The sequence below is a fragment of the Labrus bergylta genome, chromosome 11 (assembly GCF_963930695.1).
Source record: "Labrus bergylta chromosome 11, fLabBer1.1, whole genome shotgun sequence".
Classification (NCBI taxonomy): domain Eukaryota; kingdom Metazoa; phylum Chordata; class Actinopteri; order Labriformes; family Labridae; genus Labrus; species Labrus bergylta.
Genome location: NC_089205.1, coordinates 28,621,590 through 28,645,920, shown reverse-complemented (window position 1 = coordinate 28,645,920; position 24,331 = coordinate 28,621,590). Strand labels below are relative to the sequence as shown.

The 24,331-nt window shown below is 43.3% G+C and overlaps 1 protein-coding gene across 1 annotated transcript in view; it reads right to left on the bottom strand.

Annotated features, from left to right (window-relative positions):
- Positions 1 to 24,331, bottom strand: part of si:cabz01090165.1 (uncharacterized protein LOC100333421 homolog) — a gene marked incomplete in the record, with an annotated part of 351,393 nt that overhangs the window by 264,540 nt on the left and 62,522 nt on the right. Inside the window, 1 exon segment of the mRNA XM_065960260.1 lies at positions 8,995 to 9,034.

Here is a 24,331-nt window from a genome sequence, read left to right as displayed (position 1 = left end):
TCTGTCTTTTTGAAGTCCTGATTGAGATGATTTTAAGTTTAGATATGAAGTCTGATGACACATCTTCAAACGTCTTACTGTGTCCAATCAAAAGAGTGAAGTCTAGAGATACTCAGGCTATAAATGAAAAGGGGAAAAATAAAATCATTATGCACGAAAACCGGATATGAGATGTGTCCCTAGTCTGTCTACAAACCCCGCAATGATGAGAAAAGTCCATCCTCTCCGTCTTCTGCCTGCTCCACTTTTCAGAAAATGTGTGCTCAAACAGGCCGTTTGGAGATTTTCCCTTCATGACATCACAAAGGGCAGTAACCCCTCCCCCAGGTGGGTGACACTCCCACAGCTAGGTGTTTGTTCTGCCCTCTGAGTCTGCCTTCTCACCGTAAACAATAGGACATGGAGCGAGAAAGACCGAGTACACCCAAGACCTTCCAGAGAGGGGGCGTGGTCAGACACAGCTCATTTACATATTTAAAGGTACAGACACAGAAACAGCCTGTTCTGAGCAGGGCTGAAATAGAGGGGTTTATAGACATGATCAAATACAGGATCAGAGTGGATTTAGAACAAGAAACTTCACACACATGTTTTGAGGAGCTCTGAGACTTATTTACACTGAAGAAGAGGAGGAGGATATGGAACCTTTAATACTATTTTTTGTCTGCATGTTAAATTCAACTCTGATATCTGTATTGGGGATCATCCCGTGTTAACTCACTCACACACTCATGCAACAAACAGTCACCAAAACCAGTCCCCAACTGAAATCTTTGTAAAGCAGGAAAACAAAAGCAACAACAATGGACTGATAACAGAAACCTCACAGATGATATTCTGAAAAAGAAAACAGCACACACACAGAGATTCACAATCCCTCCGAATCCACAAAACTTCCCTGCAGCGGGCACTCCTTTATTTCTGTTCGATAATAAACCGCCCAACAGCACCGCAAAAAGTCCCAGCAGACCCTGTGGTTGCCATGGTGGTTAATAAGGCTCGTTAAGATCAAAAGCACAAAGAAGATTGTTGACTCTCCAGGGGAGACGAGAGAGAGAGAGAAGAGCCCGGAGGAACGCAATTAAGGATCCTCCACGTATACCTGATGTTCCGCTAACAAGTGTGCATGCAGCTGCAGGAGGCATGATCCCCCGAGTGTGTGCAGGAACGTGTGTGTGTGTGTGTGTGTGTGTGTGGGGGGGGGAATGTGTGTGTCTGTGTGTGTGTGTGTGTGTGGGAACGTTTGTGTGTGTAGGAACGTGTGTGTGCGTGTGTGAAGGGTTGTGGTGTAACCTTTGCAGAGAGACACAGGCTGTATATGAATGCAGAGAACATTTAATTGTGTGTGTGTGTGTGTGTGTGTGTGTGTGTGTGTGTGTGTGTGTGTGTGTGTGTGTGTGTGTGTGTGTGTCTGTAAATTGACAGCAATAGGTGGGCACAGAGGGAGAGGGAATGGATAATGATTTGCTCACTGAAGGTAAAAAGCTCGCCTCCTAATAACACAGACTGATGCTTATAATCACTAATAGATTTTGTGTAATGTGATTCTTTTTATGAATTGCTGAAATAACTTTGAAGCAGAGTGAACACATTTAATCTAATTACATACAGAGTTCAATTATTGTTTTGTTTTTTTTGCACGGTTCCTTCGAGGCAGAGGAAACGTAACCATTAGAGGACACGTGTGTTTTTCACCGCTCTGTACTCTGTGTCCTCTAAACTCGTGCAATTACAAAAAACTCCCACAACACCTCGATGGAAATTAAACTACATTAAAATCTGTATCAGAGGCAGATGGCATCACAAGATGTTAATTTCTGTGGAGAAACTCGTTTTAATCAGTCGACAGTTGTCACTCTTTGACTAAATGTGAAAGCCTTTGCAACAACTAAAAATGTCTGATTTGACTAATAAAGCCTTCCTGCACAGCTGACTGGAGCGCATTATTAGACGCATCGTGTTTAATCACCACAGTGAGGCCGTCCGATAACCTGAGGAGCTGTCAGTGTGGACCTCTGATCATCTCAGTGCGGCCGTTACTTCCTGTCTGATCTAACAGCTGCTGCTCCTCATTGATTTTTACTCCAGCCTCCTCACATCTAAAGTATTTCATCTGCAACACAACATGTGGCTATATGACGCAAAACAACTTACCGTAATGTCTGGAATATAGGTTGCATCGGTTATAAGATGCAGTCTGTTTTGGGGTCTCCCACCCGGAAAAAAAGGGGTTTTAACTGACTTCCTGTGTCCAGTTTCTGTGCAGCTCTGCAGCTGTTTTAGAACCATCTGTTTTCACCAGGTGAGGTTTGCATTCCTGCTAGCTACCTGAACGCTAGTTGAGCTCTCACAGAGTGGACACAGTTGATTTTATTCTTCTTCGATCATCGTTTACAGTTGGGCAGGTTTATCCATCTTCAGGAGAAGCCGGTGGCATGGATAGTTCCAGAAGGGAAAAAAAAGGGGGGATGCATATCGATCATTGTAGGAACATCACCGTGCATCTTCCTGTCAAATGTGTCAGACCCGGCAACAGTTACTTATGAAGGGGGCGGGACTTAAGCCTAGAGATAACAAATGACGCTACATCACAGAGTCTGGACAAGTTTCATAAGTCAAGAAAAAATCTTGTGTGCAACAAGATTAAATGGTACCAAGACGTCTCTGTCTCCCTCTCTCGCTCTCTCCCTCTCTCTCTCTCTCTTTTGCTCTCTCTCTCTCTCTCTCTCTCTCTGTTTACGACAGTAATAATCATTAAGTGAACTGAGATTGTTTCGTTTTCAAACACGAGGTATCAAAAAGCTTCAGAGCATCCAAAATGTCAAACCATCATGTAGATAATAGAACAAAGACTTCCCACTAGAACTCCAGGAAGTGACATAAAGTACACTCACTGATCATAACCTAATGCTGTGTGAGCTGTTAGGCTGCGACAGTAATGGTGCGTTGTCAGGAAGTTCTGAACGATGCGAGACGTGTAATAAAAAGACTAAATGTAACGTTGCCATCACCTTAATGGATTTAATGAAAAGGCTGAAATCAGCTTTAATTAGTGCGTGTGAGTCATGTCGCTGTACGCTCTGTTCATGTTCCTCTTTGAGCACTAATTATTCCTCCTCACTGTTTGTTGTGTCACTGAAGCACTGAGCTCACAACTATCCAAACAGCGTGCATTAGATTTAATTTAAGACAAATAAACGTCTTCAGAAGGACAACGAGAGGTTTCATTTTCCACACGGGAATCAAACGCACCGTTAGAGATCGACATTTCAGGAAAGATAATTACAATTTGATATTCCCTGAGAACTACTTTATCATTATTTAATGACAACTAGCCTCAGGGCGTTTGCACATCAGACACGATTGCTCCCCCCACTCCCCCCCACTCCCCCCCCACTCCCTCCCTCTCCTCCCCCCTTCTCCCTCCTCCCTCTCCCCAGCTGGTCGGCGTTCAGGTTAGTAACATCGTGCTGTTCCTCGAGTACACCCGGGACTTTACACAGCCCTTGCTCAAGGGCACCTCGGCAGCTACCAATTTCAAGACTTGGTCCACAGCGGGACTCGAACTGACAACCATCTGGTTCCCAACCCAGGTCCCTACAGAAAATAATAAATTACACTTTTTTTCTTTTTCTTTTTATCATTATTATTATTTTTATTTTTTTTCATTGTTAAAATATTTGGCAATATATTTGACACATTCATGCCAATAAAGCTATTTGAATTGAAATTGAGAGAGTAGAGGGGGTTGTAGCAAACAGGAGAAAAGGGAACATGGGTGTTCTTGAATGCATCATTTTCACATGTCCAAATTATTTCTCCTAAAAGATGATGCCACTGAAAAGTGGACTGTGATGATGTTAATGCACAAGAAGAGCCAAAGACATCGTCATAGTAACAGAGACGGAGGGACAAAGAGGAGAGTAAAAGACAGAGACACAACGGGGAACGAGCGAGTGAAACCAGAGGTGTTATGACCGAGCTGTGTGTGTGTGTGTGTGTGTGTGTGTGTGTGTGTGTGTGTGTGTGTGTGTGTGTGTGTGTGTGTGTGTGTGTGTGTGTGTGTGTGTCTGTCAGTGTGTTGCTAGGTGGGAACTCTGCAGGATAATTGATGTCAGAGTCCAGCTGGAGAGCCGTCACTGCTCAGCTCTGCAGTTTGCCAGACTGTCTCCATGAACAAAGGCGGACTAGAAGACCAATAAAGACCGGCAGACGGAGCGAGGACACAGTCAGCACAGACGTGTCTTTTCACCCGGGGAGTCCACGTTGTCAGGGTTCTATTTTAAGCCGACAGAGCTGATAAAAGAGATGCTGCGGTCTGCATGTGTCCTCCTGGATGGTAGAGGAGGAGGAGACAAAAAAGCTGCTGTGTTCAGCAGAGGCTTTACACCAGCAGTTTGTCAGGGATGGTAGTAAACGAGGATGGAGCAGCTTGTAGCTATAAGGGGAAGCATCACCGACTCTGCAGATTGTGGAACACTTCAGCCTCTTTTATCTAAAAGTTCTGAGTTTCAGGAAGATCATTTAAGAAGGATGAATATTAATTAAAACAGCCAGTTATTAATGTCAACCTATTCTGCTGGTCCAACTCACATATAATGTAACAATGCTGGATGCTCAGACTAAATGAGGGCAAAGTTTCAGATCATGCGGTAAACTATGTTGTAGTCATCCCAGGATGAGTCTACAGAGGGTAGGTCTACGTAATCCTCTGAAACCTCTGACAGACTCTCTTCTCCCAGCTTTGGAGAGTAGCCCTCCCCCGGCAGACCTGCAGCGTTCTGCCCTCACCCGGAAGGCTTCTAGAGAGCTGGCCAATCAGAAGAGAGTTGCACACAGGTAGGCGGGTCTTAAAGAGACAGCAGCTGAAATGAACCGTGCTATTAGGACAGGCTGTTAGTGTTATGCCTGTACAATTTGTAAAACAGCAAAAATCCAGTTCAGGTTGTCGTTGGTCCAGGGTTTGAGTGGATCTCATGTCTTACTGTCTCATGGTTTGGATCTTTACACAGAAGACTTCAGAAACGGCTCTCTGTCCCTTTAAGATGAGGACACACCATCTGCCAGCAGTGTGTGTGTGTGTGTGTGTGTGTGTGTGTGTGTGTGTGTGTGTGTGTGTGTGTGTGTGAAAAGGGATTGGTTTAGTTTGGACACACTTCAAAAGAACTCACAACAAACTTTAAGGACTTAAAATAAATCCACTGGAAGCGATTGAAGAGGACGGTACTGGGACCGTCTTTACTGGAAACCAATCAAATAACGAGAGACGGTTTCAGGTTTGAAGTTTTCTCTTGAGTCTGTTTGAGGGGATAAACAGAGAAACCGGTCCAAAGATGTGATTCACTTTCAGGAGGGAACGGCTCCGGAGGAGATGATCACTTCTTTGAAAAATAACTGTCTGTCTCATGTTTAATTTTGATTTTAAATATTTGATATATTTGGAACAAGAGGCAGAGAGGAAAAAATAAAACTGCTCTTGTAGAAGAAACATAGATTAATTATTAAAAAGATGCATCTGTCTCCAGAGTGGGAACGAGGCTGAAGACCAGCAGCATGTTGCTCGACCTGAGTGAAGGTTTGACTGCAGATTCAAGTGTTCAGTCTTTACTATAACTCTCATGTTTAAAGTTAGTCCACATGTACATGCAAATGAAACAAGCGTTTTTCAATTTTGTAAAAAAAAAAACTGCGTTCAGATAACACCGCTTTGATTACCGCTGTGCACACAGGTCCACAAAACAGAGTCAAAACACTGCAGCATACATGCCAGGCCAGAAGTTGGAGCACTACAGGCGCACATTTTTTTCCATCTACAGAGCCTCTAGTGGACACTTGACGAACTGCATGATTTTGCACTTCCACATCGGCTTCAGGTTGCTGCTTGGGTTGTTCTGCATGTACAGAGACTCTCTCTCTCTTTCCCTGGTGTCCCGCTCTATCCACTGTCCTATCTCTCAAATAAAGGCCCAAAAAATATATATCTTTGCTAAATTTCCATGAACATTATCAAAATCAGTTTTTTATTATTTCCAGTTTTGTACACAGCCATGTGTGACACCTCATTGTGATAACACAGCCTTTTAAACCATTTTAAAAGAATGAGGACAGACTTTAATAAATCTGATCTATTTGTTCTGTTTCTATCCCGTCCTTTGTTTTCTTCACTCTCTGTAAAGGAAACTTCATTGTCATGAATAAACGTCTCCAAAGCACCAGCAGAGACAAATCTGCTCCTTACATATTGGAGCAATGAAGCATCACATAATCCATCTGTTAATGTCTTAAACTCCCTCCCTCTGGTCCCACTGAGCAACCTCGCAGAGTATTAATTGTTTCTCTTCCTTCCTGCTGCATTTTTGATTAAAAAAAATGCTCAAAGACGAAAACTCCGTCTCTGCCTCTGGTTCGGGGCTTGTGTTCAATTATAGCGTTGCTTGTTCTCCAATATTCAGAATATTGATCATTTTCTTTTGCAATGAAAGTAACTCTGCACAAACACAGAATCCTGCACAAATCAGGAACTTAAATAGAGCCAACCTTTATTGAGAAAAACAACATGTAAACAACATGTCAGCCAGTTGACATTAACCAGGAAGTGACTTATTGACCTGCAGACTTTAGCCGGTTTGAGCCTTCAACAGAAGCTGCAGAAACAGAACAGCATGAACACTTTCTCTGGAAGTTTCCCTGTCTTGTATTTCATGCTGATACACACTTTAAAGTCTGTTGTCTTTTATAAACATGCACAAAATAGAGCTGTGATAAAGTCGATTCAAACAGCTTCTCCTCTGCTATAAAAAATCGCTTTAGACACGTCAAAGTCTTCATCTATATCATATTATTACCTCATTATTTCATGTTTAATGAAAATGGTGGTGATGTAGACGTTAAGTCAAGCTGAGCCTTTGCAATCAGGCTTCAGGTGAGTAAGAGTCATTCTCTGCAAATCAGCAGCAGGTGCAGCAGCTCATTAATAACAATCACATGAATCATTGTCGTAACAGCGGTGCCATATGTACACAGGTGTGTCTAACATGTCTGTGTTACAATGAGGATGAGACTGAATGAGAACAACATCCCGACATGGCGGCGTCATGCTGTGTGGACAAGCCGATGGAGGGGGGATAGATGTGAAAACATTCAATCCTGCAGCCCTACAGAACCAGTGGACGCTTTACCTTAGTGTCTATATCTGCATCCGATGGAATCACAGGCCCCACCAACCATCTACAGAACAACATCGGGGTAAATGTTTATCAGCCTGATTGGCATCTCAAAAAAAAAACAACAAACTATCCCTTTAAGACAATGACGAAACCTCTCAGGTTGAAGTGGTAGTGAAGTGCCAATCCTCAAAGTAGCACCAAAGTCCTGCAGCACCCTGCTTTGCCCTCTAAGTGAATTTTCATGGGAACATACAATAGGAACTCCACATCAAGGAAGGGACTGCGACTAAAAAGCCCTGTTTCCAACAAGCGGTCTGGTTCAGTTCGGTACACATTTATTGGCATTTCCACTTTTAAAAGTTGGGAAGGTTACCAAAATAACTGATCCGTACCGTCCTACTTTGTTGGTACCATTCTGTTGGGGTGCCAAGCGTACCAATCCAACCCTAAAGGTTGGAGCTAGACACACTGCAGTCCGTTGATTGGTCGAAATAATCTTTACTTCCCAACAGCGTGACAGTGGTCATAAAGGAGGAACACAAAACGCACCATGTTTGAATATCCTGCAGATTTTAAGAGGGTCATTGTAAGTCTTTTTGTTTTTTTGCCTCGGAGATGAAGACCTTCCTTGGAGTCAGTGATCTTTGTTTACTGCGTCATGTTCTTCTAATTTGTTGAATTTATTGGCCGTTTGCGCCATGTCACATCACTGTGATGTGTAAGGGTACAGATGGCTGTGGAAACACAAGCAAGATCAGGGTTTACTGTATCCAAACCATACTGAACTGTACATAACCAAACCAGACCACTTGGTGGAAACGGGGCTTAATGAGGTCATGGGGGAAATGTCGACTACTAGCTTCATTAACTAACATACGTCTCTTTCCAATCAGTGCAGTCTCCCCCTGCTGGACAATAGAAAGAGAGCAGGTTTCTCTTCTGTACTGCCTTCACTTGTCCACCCTCTAACTTCATCTGATCTGTCATGCTGCATAAATTCTGAGTAATAATTGTCCTGCAACCATAATGTGTGTACGCTCCATAAGTGTTCACTAACTGCTACGATAAACAACATCGCTAATTAAACACTTCATTAACCTCCATCCATCCGTCCGTCAATAGCAGAGGAAGTCCACTCCGCTCTTTTATCTGCAGTCTGTTTGAATCCCACAGCGGACGAGCGTGGATGAACGACCTCAGTTTTACTTAACGGGTGATACAACATGGAGGATCCATTGTGATCAGATAAAGGACGCTCTGTCATTACTGCGGTCCAGATAATGTCCTCTCTGATCTGATAGTGGATGGACGTCCATTATCCAGACAGATATTGGACAGTCGAGTGGTCAGCAGGACAGATAAGTGATGGCCTCTTTAGATGATTGGTGGGCAGCTACTGATTGTGTGTGTGTGTGTGTGTGTGTGTGTGTGTGTGTGTGTGTGTGTGTGTGTGTGTGCACGCGTGTGTTTCAGGGTTTTGTTGTGATTACATCTTACCCCCGACTCTTCAAGAATAACCATGTTAAAAACTCTCACCCTTCTATGCATTCTATCGTTTATTAATGCTAAAGCTATTACATCTATAATCCCAGTCCATCTGTTCATACAACCTATATTCATCCAATGACCCAATGATGATCCCTCCATCTTCCTTTACACAGACAGAGCTTTGTTTTTTCTCACAGTTCATATGAAGTTCAGTGTCTGATTCCAAAGCAGTCAGGCACAACGAGCGCCAGATTACACAACACATGTCCGTGGTGGTTCATAAATCGCTGATAGAGACACTGCGACCTGCCTGGATTTTTAAATAAAGACAATCACTTACCTTTCTGTCATCTAGTTGCCAGATCAATCCTTCCTGAAACCTGAAAAACAAGAACAAAGCAGAATTAAATTGTGATTTTTTTCTCCTGAAGTTTTTACGTCTAAATTTGTTTTGCAGATCTCGTAATTGTTGAAGTCAGAAATAGCAATCAAATCATACATATACAGGAGGAGCCTCTGAAGGGGACTCTGTAATCTCGCCCTTTAACAGAGTGTTTTAAAAAAAACAAAAAAAACATAAAAGCAACGAAGGATGCAAATAGCATTCAACTCATCATATAACAAGACGGCACCATGTAAGACCTATATTCCAAACCAAACAGATCAACACTGTCATTGTTACATGTCTTCATTTTGAAATGTTTTATGGATGATATGCATTTTTTTCTGGGCTCAGGAATCAGATTTATACAAGTGTCAACCTCCGCTGTTGAAAAATGAAGCTGATGCTGAAGTGCAAAATCCTGCAGTTCCTCGAGTGTCCACTAGAGGCTGGCTGCAGAAGCACAGGAAGTCACATACACACCCATTCTAAAAAGCCTGTTTTTACAGCAGAGATGAACATGTTTACAGCCTGGTTCAAAAAACCAAATAGGTGTGATTAGCTCATGTCTCCATGGACACACACTGTACGGGGGGTGAATGTTTTGATGACTCATCAGTTTTGATTTGATGAAGGATAAGAGTTATTCACAATAAGGCGTGTAGCTGACCTGATTGACAGGTGGGCGCGGTGTAACGGTTTGTCAGGAGGTTTAAAACCCGCCTCAGCTCCAGCTCTCAGCCTGTCGTTAAGTTGATGTAAAGTTCAGGTGAGTTTGACGCCCCCTGCAGGAACAGATGGGTGACGTCACTCAGGCTTCATCCACTATTTGTGGTATATCAGCTGTGGACTTTTATTTTCAGCAAACATAAAACAAGAAATCCACAGTAGTGGGGGACTATACGTTTAGCCAGAGGCGCTACTTGAAAACAGGAAAGGCAGGAAACTGCTTGGGGGGCCCCCAGGCCAGTAAGGGGCCCCCCAAGGGCTGCCAAACTTTATACCACAGCAGAGGCTCAACATGTGCAAATTTTGCAATGACAGAAAACCTCCCTAAAGAGGCCCCATCTGACAGCACTCCCTGTCCATGCATTGGGAAGCATCGCTTGGATTTACAAACCGAGGTTTGTTGATGGAAGTCAGTGAAGAGGAATGAGTGAAAACAGAACGATGACTCAGCGTCAGGACCCTGGCAGACGTGATACTGATCAATGCTTGTAGGAGGGGCCCCCTATGAAGTGTTGCTTAGGGCCCCAACAGACTGGAGAATCTCCCCTGAGATTATCAGGGGATTGATCCACATCCAGTCTGTTAGTGAGTTGTTGGGGGCAGCAGGAAAGTGTTTAGAATACAATGTGAAGATTCATCACACCAAGTTCAACTGCCTCACTGATGTGTTCTCAATAACTGTGAAGCTCTTTGGCTTTGAAATGAATTCATTCCAAGAGTCACGTTAAACAAATTAGGGTGCAGGTCGTTACTTTATCTTTTTACGAGCGCAGTTAGAAAAGAGGAAGTGCAGCAGAGGTAAATGACACACGGAGGAAATGATGAGTCAGATTTAATGTGGTGAGAATAAAGTGGAACCCATTGAGTCATCTCGACAGCGATTCTCTTTTCATCTTTGAAGCATTTTGTTGCTAAACTGCATCTCTTTGCGATGAAGAAACGGAGCGACTCGGAAGCCAAATGGATTCGTTTACAAGACGCAGAGGCAGCTGACAAATGGATGTCATCACGGAGGAGGACGAGGACGAGGAGGAACGAATGGAGGCAAAAACCGCAAAATAAATTAACAGGACGGATTTCATTCCATTTACGCATCTCTGTATCTGATTGATGACTTACAAACACCAGGAGAGAGAGAGAGAGAGAGAGAGAGAGAGAGAGAGAGAGAGAGAGAGAAGATGAAGTGTGATTCCAGGAGAAAGAAAGAGCCAGGATTGTGGGATGGAGCTGTATTCAAATATGAGCAAATCTTGGATTGATCAATCAGGTTTGAACACTGAGCTCCTCTTTTCTTCTCCCCCCTCTCATCTCCTTCTCCTTCCTCTCTCTCTTTCATATTCTTTCCATAACAAATCTCACAAGGCAATGCAGATCTTTGGATGTGTTCAAGTTTTAAAGGCCAGACGATCACTTTGATGTCCAGATAGCATCGCTAACATGTTGAGTAAAAACTGAAGGTTTAAGACCATATTATATATTTAATTACACTGTGTTTAAAATGTCTTGTAGGTACAAAACGTTGCTTCAGCCAGCAGCCACAAAAACAGCTGGAATGGCAGCAGGTTTTCAAGTAGACCCCTTGAAGGTCTCACATTGTTGTTTTAGGTGACTGACATCGATCTCTTCACTCTTCTTGTCGTTTCATTTTTATGTTTTCAAATATCACCGTGCATACTAAAATACAACATTTCAGGACACTGCTGAATTAATTCTTTCATAAAAGTGTCTTATGAAGTGGGAAAGGGTTTGTGGTTTTGATCTAACAAAAGGTGAAAGGGTTATCCAGACCGCTCAGGTCGTCTGGGACAGGTCTGCTCTCTGTCCCCAGAGTCAAAACCAAACATGGAGAAACAGCGTTCAGTTTCTATATCTGGAACAAACTCCCAGAAAACTGCAGGTCTGCTGAAACCCTCAGCTCTTTTAAATCCAGGTTGAAGACACACCTGTTTACAGCTGCCTTTCATGAAACAATTTTAATAAGATTTTATACTTTTACTCTGCACTGTAATTATTATTTGAATTGATTTCTTTTTAATTATTTTTATTTGAACATATTTTCAGATTTAATAATTTCAGTGATTTTTTTTATTTTCTATTTTAATATTTATTTTCTTTCCTCTGTCATGATGCTTTTCGATGTCTTCTGTGAAGCACTTTGAATTTCCTTGTTGTTGAAACGTGCTATATAAAAAAACTTGCCTTGCCTTAATTTCATCTGAAGGTAAACAGTTTCCATGCTTTAAGGGTTAGCTGTACTTTCCTTTATTCACTGGTGACACCTCTGAGGTTGTGGAGACTGGATAGCCAGCGCCATTAGATGGAGCAAAACCAGGGCAGTGACGGGAACGCAGCATGCACAGAATATGTGGAAATTGCCGGTTATTGTCTGAAACTTAGTGGACATCATAGCTGGTGGTCCACATTACACTCCACAGTGGTCGCGGATGACCTTTTAGTAGACCTTACTCCATCTGAAGCTTTCACTGACATGATGATATGATCCACTCCTGTTTGCTGCTGTGAACGCTCAGGCCTTTTTAAAGAGGACGATGTGAAAACAGGGCGAGAGAGAGAGAGGGCTTCCAAAATATTTAGACACACTTTGATGCTAAGTAAAAGGAGGAGTGCTGCAGGGGAGGTGTGCATTCACCGGGAAGGCTAATAGTTTGTTATTGTGTGTTTTTTCCTTTTTAAAAGTTGGTATATGGGCTAATGGCATTCAGCGGGGGAAACTTTTTTTTTTATGCTGATGATGTTGTATAGTTTCCTGTATAAGTAAAAGAAGTAAACAAGAAAAGTGCTGATGCATGAATGTATTAGCATTTGGACTATCAGACAGGCTGGACCAGGTTTACACACACACACACACACACACACACACACACACACACACACACACACACACACACACACACACACACACACACACACACACAGCTGTATTCTGAGCACGTCAGACAAACACACCTTCAAATGTAAACGACTGAACCGGTCGTATTGACGTTCATCATGACACCACAAACAGCTCAAAGTTTGTAGAACTGCGGTTCATGATTCTTCTGTGGATCGACTTTGTTTCCCTGTTTTGATACGATTTCGTGTTTGATGCATCTTTGAGTGTTACTCACTCTAATGATCTGCCAGAAGAAAAAAAAAAAAAAGAGTGTCCTCGGTGAGAGCCCTCCCTCTCTAAAACGAAGGGTAAATAAATCCTTTTAAAGAGCTGCATAATATGACAGAGGGCCACAACTGTGACTCATTGTAATTATCTTCCTGTCACAGCAGCCGGTCTCACTGCACTGCTGCTGCTCATTAACCCCCCCACACATCCCCTCCCCACCCACAAAAAAACCTCCTCCACCACACACACACACACACTGCCCACAACGCCTCGTCCAGCCGATTATCTCTGCTTATGAAACAGATTTCCACTCAAATGAATATTCACAATGCAAAACCTCTACACACACAGCTGTGCAGCCACAATGTGACAATTCAACTGCATGTTCATGTGTGAGGCAACAACCAATGAAATGTGTGTAAATGTTTACATTTTGTATTTTACTGTGTCTTATAAATGCTGGATCTAAACTGACCTTTTAAACCCCCCAAACCACACCACACAGGAACACAAACGTTCAGATCCAGGCAGCCCTGGAGCGGACACCTTTGCTCTTTCTGGTTAAAAAACAGCACACCGACTCTTTAACAAAAGCTGTCCTCCTGTAAACACCGTTTTGTAAAGTTATCAGTCAGAGCCTGTAAGCACCAACAACAGGCTCTTTGACTAAACGTTCTTCAGTCAAGGGTATTTTGCTTTCTAGCGGTTCATTGCAGCCAGCTGAAGTCATTTTCCAAAACCGAGGGTATCTCTTTTTTTTTCTGTCATTTACACCTCAAAGTATTCAAACATTAAGAGCATGTTTAAAACATGGCAGGATTCTCCTTTAATCAGACCCCAGGAGGTTCAAGTGTGACAGGAATTCAGGAGGCTCTGCAGCTGCTGCACAGATCCACTCATGACTTCTACACAAACATTGAAAAATACTCTCTCAGTCAAGCTCATTAATGAGCAAGGAGCACGGAAACACAGGAGGCCCCCAAGGTGTCAGTAACTGTAACCATGTATGTAACAGTATGTGTATATTTGAGTGGCTTAGGGTCTGTGTCTCAGTGGTATGTGCTGTGTATGTAGGAGTGGGAACCTTAGCAGAATAATAACTGATGTTTTTATTTATTTGTTCTTTGTATTGTATATGCAGCAATTTTGCCGTATCCAAGACAAATTTTCTCAAATAGAGAAACCTTGACCTTGACCTTGAAATTGCTGAGACATTTTAAGTGTTTTGTGATGTTACCAGGATTAAGTCCATTCATGAAAGATCATCTATTCATGACTAATCTCTACAGCCTGATATATGGCCTTCAAGATAAAAGATATGCAGGAGAAGAGGAACCGATTGCGTTTTTAAAAGTCAAATTTACTTTTGGTTTGGATTCTTCGGATCCTTTGAACAAATCCTGCTTTTAAAAATACTGAAAACTCTGATAAGACTCCTCCTGTGTCAGTCACACAGGAGGGGAGCTTGTGCTCCAGAAAGTCAGTTCTAACTTTTGAACTGCTGAGTCTTTGTTAGGGTTTTTGCGCAGTTACCAGAATGACTCAGTTACAGTAATTGTCCATCTATCCTTAAGTTAGCTCTACAGCTTTGTAAATATCATGGAGATCTTTGAAACTATAAACCTGGATCTGTGGAGTAACACTGAAGTGGTTTAGAGAAGATTAAAGCTGCTCCCTGCACACACAAACAGCAGCTCCAATAATTGGATGCAGCCTTGTATTGTTGTTTCTCTGTAATAAAAACAGTAAGGGCAACATGAGCATGAATATTCAGCGCAGTAATGAAGCCCGCCCGGCTTTGTAAAGAACAGGTGGGAGGGGCCATGTGCAGAGTGTCAGTGACCACATTAACACACAGTTTCTCCACACAGATGGATTATAAAACATGATAATGACGAACTCTAAAGCTGTCACTAAATAAAGCTTCATCAAAGGTAAAAAGCGGCACCAACGTTTATGAGCCGAGGACAAAAGAGTGTGTGTTTCCACTGCTGAGACAAAAGGATGGAGTCAAATATGAAAGTGTCCACAACATGTCAAAGGATGTTATGTTTTAGTCTGTACTCACGGCCTCTGTGTCAGCTGAGTAAAAATAGATGTTTCCTCTTTAAAATTATCTCATTCTTTGCGTGTCCTCTCTCCTCCCCCCCCCCCCATCCCCTCCCTCCTCCTCCTCTCTTAATCTAACATGACTGTATGAACTAAAAGCTGAGAGTGCATAATCTTTCACCGCCTCTTATTTCCTCCTGTCTAATCTCTCCTTTTCACCTCACACCTTCCTCTCTTAGCTCCCTAAAAAACCTCTCTTGGCTCGCCGCCCTGACCGCTCTCTAACCCTCCCTTCTCTTTCAGTCTGCAGGTGGATTTAGCCTCGGTGGCTGGACCCAAAAATGGAAACTGCTTTCTGAGCATACAGAGACACCGCTGTAGGCTTGCTAAACACGAGACAATTATCAAATCTTAACCAACTTTTTTTAAAGAGTCCATATTCTGCCCTTTTTGGGGTTCGTATATTTAATCTATGTTCCTACTTTTGTACGTTCACAATAGATAAAGCTATAGCCAGCTGTTTTCATGTACTGCTCCTCCTAGCTCCCTCTACGCTCTGAGTCCGTCAGCTGCACTCTGTTGAGCCCACACTGTTAGACCCCACGGCTTAGATCAGTGATCTCACACTGACAATGACGTCACACTGACCAATTTTTATCGAGGGGGGCTAAAACCGAGCGTTACATGCAGCTAATGCTACAGCTAACAGGAGGACGTAGGAGAAGCCGCGTTTCCGCAGAATTTTTGCACATAGATGTGCCTAAACATGCACAACACACTAAAGAGCATCTAAAACCAGAAAAAGCAGAATGTGGGACCTTTAACTCAGGGACCCAAGGACAACAGATGGAAATGAGCTAGCTAGCTAAATCTGGTACAAAGCATTTCTTCTCTTCTGAGAGTAATGGGTTTTTTTGTACACTGTCCCTGATTCAAATAAACGATTAAACTAAAAAAACTAACTTTGGAGCCGTCAAACATGAGGACAGTTTCAACGTTTGGACGAGACGATTTGATTTCTCACAGAACCTGTGATCAAAAGTGACTTCAGAAGAAAGACAAATATGGCGGACGGTGGACGTGGTCATCCGGCTGTGTGGCATGTCTCTCGTGTTACTGCAGTAATTCCACAAGCTGCATCATTTCTTCTTCAATATTCCACTTGGCTCGGGGCTCAGTCGTGTTTATGTTCGCTGCCATGAGCTGTAAAAATACACATCTGCTTGATGAAAGCTCACGACTGTTCTGCATCCTCAGACAACATCTCACACAACACCACCCCGCTCTCTCTCTCTCTCTCTCTCTCTCTCTCTCTTCCTTTCATCTATATCATTGTCTTATCTCTCTTATCTTCATCTCCTCCCCCTCCTCCGTGTGTCATGTCCTCTCGCTCTCTCTCTCTCTCGCTCTCTCTCTCTCTCGCTCTCTCTCTCTCTGAGTTCACTCCACAGGGCTCCATGATACTCGCTCTGCTGACACTCTCTATCAGCCGCCACATCTCCACATGAATGCTGCAGCCTGTTAAACTCAAAGGTAAAGTGTGTGCGTGTGTGTGTGCATGTGTGTGTGTGAGAGTGTGAGATGGACTTGAAGTGTGTGTGTCTTTGTTGGTTTTTTCTCCTCTGTTCACTTGCTGTCTCTGTGACTGTGTGCATGTGTGGAGCAGAGTAAGTGGTGCATGCGTGTTTCAATGTCACCCACGCATTCATGTTTGTGTGTGTGTGTGTGTGTGTGTGTGTGTGTGTGTGTGTGTGTGTGTGTGTGTGTGTGTGAAATTGATTCTGTGTTGATTTGTGCCAATCAACACAGTCTCTTCTTCATGAATCATTCAAAGGACTCCAAATAAGAAATTGTCTCTCTGACCGGCTCCAAAGCCTTCCCTTATAAGTCTAGCACGTACACGCACATACACACACACACACACGCACGCGCACACACACACACACACACACACACACACACACACACACAATGAGACTATCCAACTTGGCATATGCTACTTTGGGAGTGTATACGATTGTATTAGTTGAGTGTCTGTGTGTCCATATGCATCTGTGTGAGAGTGAGCCTTTCAAGCATGCATTGTAACTGTTCTCATGTGTGTGTTTGTGTGTGTGTGTGTGTGTGTGTGTGTGTGTGTGTGTGTGTGTGTGTGTGTGTGTGTGTGTGTGTGTGTGTGTGTGTGTGTGTGTGTGTGTGTGTGTGTGTGTGTGTGTGTGTGTGTGTAGCTGATCAGACAGCAGGCCCTGAGGCTGTGGCCGGATCAGATTGAGTCGGCGGTGCAGAGCAGAGAGCGGGGGAGCAGCGATCAGCGGGAGACGCTCGGTCTTAATCTGATTGCGGCTCCAGACTCAGTTGAACCAGTGAGGAGCAGAGACACACAGAGACACACAGAGACACACAGAGACACACACAGAGACACACAGAGACACACAGAGACACACAGAGACACACAGAGACACACAGAGGCTCAGCCACAGACACACTTAAACCTAAAAAAAAGTCTGAATAAAGCTGCTGATTCTTTAAACATGGCATGGGACTGGACGTATCCCTAATGCTTTGACATCACATTTATCCATCCATTTTCTTCAGCTTTGGTGGCAACAGGCAACAAAGTAAGTCAACCCAGACTCCCCTCTCCTCAGCTACTTTCTCCAGCTCCTCCTGGGGAATCCCAAGGTGTTCCCAGACCAGATGGGATACATAATCCCTCCAGCATGCTCTGGGTCTGCTTCAAGTCCCCTCCCAGTTAGGCATGCTTGGAAAACCTCCAAAGGGAGGCGTCCAAGAGGAATCCTGATCAGATGCCCGAACCACTTCAGCTGCCTCCTTTAGGGGGGAAGGAGTAGCGACTCTACTCCGAGCTCCGCCCCCGTTTATTTCAGAGACTGGACAGTCGATATGATTGGATATTGTCATGATTCAGTCTTTAGTTTAGAAACACATGTAATCTCTCCAACTATGTTTTTGCTTGAATTTTCACAATAAAGGGTAAAATATGCAATACATGTTTTTGGAAGGAATCTTGCAACCCCCACTTTTGAAACCACTGCCCTACAACACACCATTACTGCCCACGCTGCACCTGTCTCAAAACAGGTTGGAATGGCTGCAACATATACTTCATGCAGGGGTAAATGTGTAAAAGTACGTCTCTGAATTTGTATTTCCAATAAATCCAAATCAATAAGATGTTTCCCCCAAACGAAGCAAAGCCCTGCAGCTATTCCTGAAGAGTCCGTCCATGGTAACATTTTCACAGAGGTCGCAGAGCGGGTTCTTTAGAGGTCAGTTTGGGGATCCAGCATCCACGTTGAGTCTCTGTAAACACTCCTTACTTTGTCACCAGGAAGGAAAAAAATCTCATTCATCATCCATCCCTGTACTCTCCATCTTTCCATTAGTTTACTCTACAGTCTGATAAATAGCCTTGGAGATAATTAACACTTCAATACTGCGAGGAGGCGAGGAGCGGTTCATTGGTTAAAAAAAGATGGGATTTCATTAGATAAGAGACATTACACTGATTGGATTCTACATGGAGGTAAGAACAAAAACAAACAGGTTCAGGAGAGGGATGGAGGGTTCTGTGACACACATGATGCAAGGCCGTTGTGTAGAAGCTTTTTAGTCTACGTGGGCTTGAAACTGATCAAAGGTCAGATCAAAAACAATGAATATATTTTCTGTTCTAATGAGACTGGGGGCTCCCAGAGAAATAAACATGTGTACTGCCCACATCGCTATAAATAATGGAGGTCGGACTTCAGGGATTGAAACTGAAATGGCTTTTAGAATAACAAGATTTCCCAACAAGCTTATCATCTGTTTCTAAACCGAAGCCATGATTTCTAGAAACAGCTCTTAGCTGGAAAATAAAATAAAAACATTTCTGTGTAAAATGGTGATGAAATAAGTTCTCTTCAGTAAAGCTCTGCGTAGAATACCTAGATGACAACAAAACCTATCAGGCTCAGTTTGATCCACAGTCCGGCGCCTCCGTCAGCAATTTGTTACAAAACATGTAATGTTTAAATCAAGCCAATAAAACAAAACAGGTCTGACCTTTCCGTTTCCTTTATCCCACAGAAACAAATGTCACCCTTGTTCAGATTAAATAATTAAACACGTCTCAGTATTTACGGCTTTAATAACGCCGCCGTATAGCACAGAGGTCAAGCCGCCTTTTCCAGGCACTCAATTCAATCGTAGCGTTGCAGCAAAGTGGATCTTTATAAAAAACTAACTCCACTCCACTCAACATGGGGGGGGATAAGTCAATGCATGCATGCTATGTTGGATGCAAATTAGAACCAGTGCACAGTGTGTTGTAAAATCATGATGAACGTATATCAAGGCACATTACAAAACCAGTCACGCCCGGTTTGAGACCAAATCCAAGACTCCTCTCAGGCATTAAAAAGGAACAGAAACCTTTAAAAACATTTGTTAGAGGAAGAATGAAAGAAAGAAATCTGTTAATGAGATGCCCGTCTGAATTTGTTGCATATCAGTAATCGTTCAAAACAAAAGCCAAACTAAAAGGTATCGTACAGCAGTCCTCCTCCTCCAATATGCTCTTTTGTAAAGTGTCTTGAGATAACACTTTGTTATGAATTGGCGCTATACAAAAAATGATTGGTTGACTGATTGATACCATGTCATTTTTTTAGATGTGTGTCGACGCTCACACAAAGTAAAGCAGAGCTCTGAGTCAAGTTCCTGGACTGAAATGAGACTTGTTAAAAACAGGTCTCCTTTGTGGCGCTGCTACCTCATGATACACACATGGAGGTATAGCATTTAGAATCCACTTTCTCATACAAATATCATCACTTCTGACCCCAAAATATCAAAAATTCAAGGCTTCAAAATGGCACTTTCAACTATAATTCCATTCATCATTCTTATACATTGCTGAGAAACTGCTCCTTCTGATGGTCATTACTGTTAGAAGCTGCACATTCTGTCATACCTTTTGGGTTGGTAAACCTGATTTTGTTTAAATGTTTAGATGTGCAACATTTGATGCCACTAACTAACATACAGTAAGAAAGGAGAGGCAGCCAGGATTCACCAATCCAAAGATCAACAACGACATGTTTGTCCACTTCTCTAAGAGAAACAATGTGCTTTGACTAAAGGAATACAACAACTGTCAACACTTATCAATCACTTGTGTGTAAGATTGTAAATAAAAGATTGGATCAGCCAGCAAAGGCAAGCAGTGTTGTGTTGCCCCTAAGATTAAACTGTTTTAGTTATAGCTTAATTACCTGTCGGAAGACATTTGGATAACTAAGAGAGTTTGGTTGCAGGAAGTGTTTTTCCCGCTGTAAATGTACCGTTTCTGTGCAACAGTTACAGAATGACCACAATAACATGCTTAACACTGAATATCCATGAGGCAATATACACAAAAACAGACTAATTATCTCAAAGATTTATGTCTTTGTACAGCCAGGAGACTCTCAGAGGTTATTACACGAGGTCCTGGTGGGTTTCAAATCCTGTCAGAGGTCACGGGGTCATGGCATGAATACAGCATCGGTGCGGGCGAGGAGGGAGTGTGAGCGTCCACAGGGAGTGAAATGAAGAATAGCTTCATTTTACCAGGAGAGGAGAAATGACAGCTGAGGTTGGAAAGGTGGGGGGGATTCAAAAGGAGAAAAGCAGAAACTTTGTCTTGCTAACTAATGGTGTGTGTCACATTTTGATTTGAAACATGTTACCAAAACAGGGCCACACTAGTGAAAGCCTCGGGGAGGCGGCGGGGACATTAAGATTGCTTTGCTGCCCATATTTTAGAGTGATATGCCATATGGTGGGCTGTTTCTCCTCCTCCATTAGACCCTGATGAATACTGCGATTGCTTAAATGCATCCGTTATGCAATATTTCCCGTTTATTCAATTTAAAAAACGCTGCCTTTTTAGTCATCATCAACTTTAATTTCCTTTTTTTTATTCTTTGCAGCAAACACGAGTGCACAGTTTATACATTCTCGTTTTTCTTTCCCCTCCAGCAGCCGTTCAGCTCAGTGATTGAGTTACTCTGCGGTGAAGGATTAAACCATGACACAGCACTTCTGTTCAGCTTCAGCTCCTGACTCAGGTGCACTAGTGTCCTAATCTACCTGTGAAAAGATCAAAGAAACATCAGCGCTCACTGGTGTTGACCTGCTCAGCACGCACACAACACATCTACAGCCCAGTGTTCTCTTCAGAGCGTACAAGGCCAGGAGTGAGGGGGAGAGAGAGAGAGGGGGAGCGAGGGGGAGAGAGAGAGAGGGGGAGCGAGGGGGAGAGAGAGAGAGAGGGAGTGAGGGGGAGAGAGAGAGAGGGGGAGCGAGGGGGAGAGAGAGAGAGAGAGGGAGCGAGGGGGAGAGAGAGAGAGAGAGAGAAAGAGAGGGAGTGCTGGCACACAAAAGCTCATTCAAGGTGAAGTTTTAAAAGGAGACCAGTGTAGGTGACCCCCCCGCCCCCCCGTGTCCCCTTCTTACTGAGCACGGTGAACTAGAACAAAGAACAACAGCATCACATGCTCTGGAGGAAAACTTCAGGCTGTAGTGAAGCTTTTTTTATTCCTGAGGGGAGAACAAAGGGTAACAAAACCGTGTTGCATCGCACCGCAACATATTCTACTTTTCAATTCCAAAGTGTCCTCATGTTCTGGACTTTACATCTTACTGATCCATGTGCGCCGAGTTCTGTCTGCACCCAGACAATACAGAGCTAATCTCATGGTCCGCCTCCAGCGCGTGCCAGAAGCGCCACTCCACTGTTGCAACCACCCATCAGGCTAAACAGAGCTGATCAACCTAGACAGGAAGTCAGACAAGACTCCGCTCAATTTCAGAATAAAACACAATGTACAGTGTTCTCTAAGAAAATGAGACATGATCCTAGTCCATCATTTTAAGTCCCATCCATCACCATGACTACCACCCAACGTTCGATTTATCTCCTACTTATGGTAAATCGACATGAGCTTGCATCAGTGTCTTGCCCAAGGACACATCGGACATGTGGCTGCGGGAGCTGGGGATCAAACCCCCGACCTTCCAGTTAAGAGATGACCGACTCTACCCACTGAGCCACAGCCGCCCCTAGATGCTTGATCCAAAATGTCTCAACATGTGGTGTACTGAATACAAATTACAGAACATTCATTTTCAAATATATATATACGGAGCGAGATGAAAGCAGTCAGAATAAATCAGGGTTTGAAAAATTCAACCTCCAGTTGTCCAGCACACCAGCAGAGAGCAAACACAAACAGCAGCTGCACTTTTATTTATTCATCAAATCAATTCCAAATAACTCAAAGCTGGAGTATCACCTGCCTGAGCACCATGTGTTGGTCGTTTGCTTTTTACTCTGCAAGCTCTACATACAGAAGCCCTCATCCGGTCTCCAGGACCCACATGGAGGCTGACCGAGGACTTTTCATTCTATGGGGTTTCTCTCATCATGCTACATGGAGCTCTAAGTCGACTGACAAATACAGCGGGAGGTTTTTTACTCTCACAGTGACTCACAGCGGTCAACTCTCCATCTCTCCACTCCACACCCACAAGGAAACAACACTCAATCAGCCGTCACCCACAGAATGACAGTGTTCAGTATTCACCTAATATGCATGATCGTCTCCCCCTACTCAGATTGAAACTTTGTTGTGTTTAGTTCTTATTTAAAGGGGACACATTATGAAAACTTTCACAGTGTTTTTGAACATATATTTGGGTAACCTGAGTGTCTGCTGACCCACAAAATGTGAAATAAACCCATCCAGTCCTTTGTTTGTGGTCTGCATAAGTCTTAAAACACAGAGAAAAATGCTCTATTTCAAATGTGCCCTCCTTGTGATGTCACAGTGGGATTCTGGTAAAAAAATAAATCCTCTCCCCTCCTCTGGTATCTCCACCCATAGACTCCACCCCCAGCCTAGAACAAAACTTTTGTGCAGGTCCGCCATCATTGTATTTAAAGAGACACACACACCAAAACGGAGCGTTCTGAGAGAGCTGGTTTATACAGGGTCACAAACCTCCTCTGGTGCTTGATTCATGTTATATTTTGACCAAAGCACAGCACAGATGTTTCATGTAGACCACAGGAGACTGTTTGAAAAGGTAGAGAAGGGGGGATAATATGTCCTCTTTAAGTATACAAGTTAAGAGACAAGCGGGGTGCAGTGCCCACAGCGTCATCACACCACTGTCAGTACAGTAAAGATTATTTTTTAAAATGGACCAGGATTAGGTTGATGTAAACACTCAAAAAATGACATTTCTCTGATTTGGACTTGTTGGACATCTCTAACTCTCAGCAGTTATGCAGATGTGAAATGTGTTGTCATGGTTACAGAGACACACTGGAGGTAAATTAGTCGGAGCTGAACGTCTTAATTTGTATGATGTGTTTTTTGTGTAATAACTCCCTGAGCCCAGCTGTTCCACTGGAGCAGACAGATGAACACTGGAGGTGAAGCGTGCAGCTTTTTGGTGGGAATACAAAGTGGAGTGTTTATTCACTTATTAAAAAGGTACTTTAAAAAGGGCGGGTGTACGCAGGCTGTGGAGAGAGTGTGTTGTTGTGGGGCTTCCAGCCTGACAACAGAGCATGATTAAAGCCGCCTCGGGCTCAGTGTGACGGCGAGTTCATTCTATTTGTGTCCCGAGTCAGATACGTAGAAGTAATCCAGGCCTGCAGGCATCTCTACAGGAGCAGCGCCTCAACCCCGCTAAATCCTTCTGCTCATTGGAGGACTGCAGCCGCGCTTACAAAAACACATCCACCACGGCCCTCCTCCACTTCCTCCCATCCACCCTCACCTGGATCTGAGCCGGCAGCTGCTCTCAAATCACAATCAGTCCTTCCCTAAACACATTCAGATGATCTTTTCTCACCCTCCCACCTTTGAGTGGAAAGTCAGGAGCAGGATCAACTGAAGAGCAACAAAACCCAAAACCTGGAAAAATATGGTGTCTTCTTTAATAAAAATTCTCTAAGTGATCGGCTTACTAAACACCGCTGCTTGTATTTAGGCAAATCATGATTTTATTGAGATTAATCAACAATCACTTAATGCCTCTTAATGACCTGCTCGTCCAACCAATCATCATCTACATCAGTGAATGACAGAGCGAGGCATTTTAATATTGCAGACACTGAGACCTTTTAATATTTGATATGATAAAGGGCATAAAGAAGACACTGAATGTTTCAGCTGATGTCTTTAGACGCTTCCTGATGATGTAAAGAGTAAAGGCAAAAAGCTGCCATCTCGCTGAAAATACCGATATGATGCTATTACATATTAGGTTATGTGCTGTTTAAACTGTGTGCAGGATGTTGCCACAATCTGGAACAAGCGATCATGTTTTGCATAA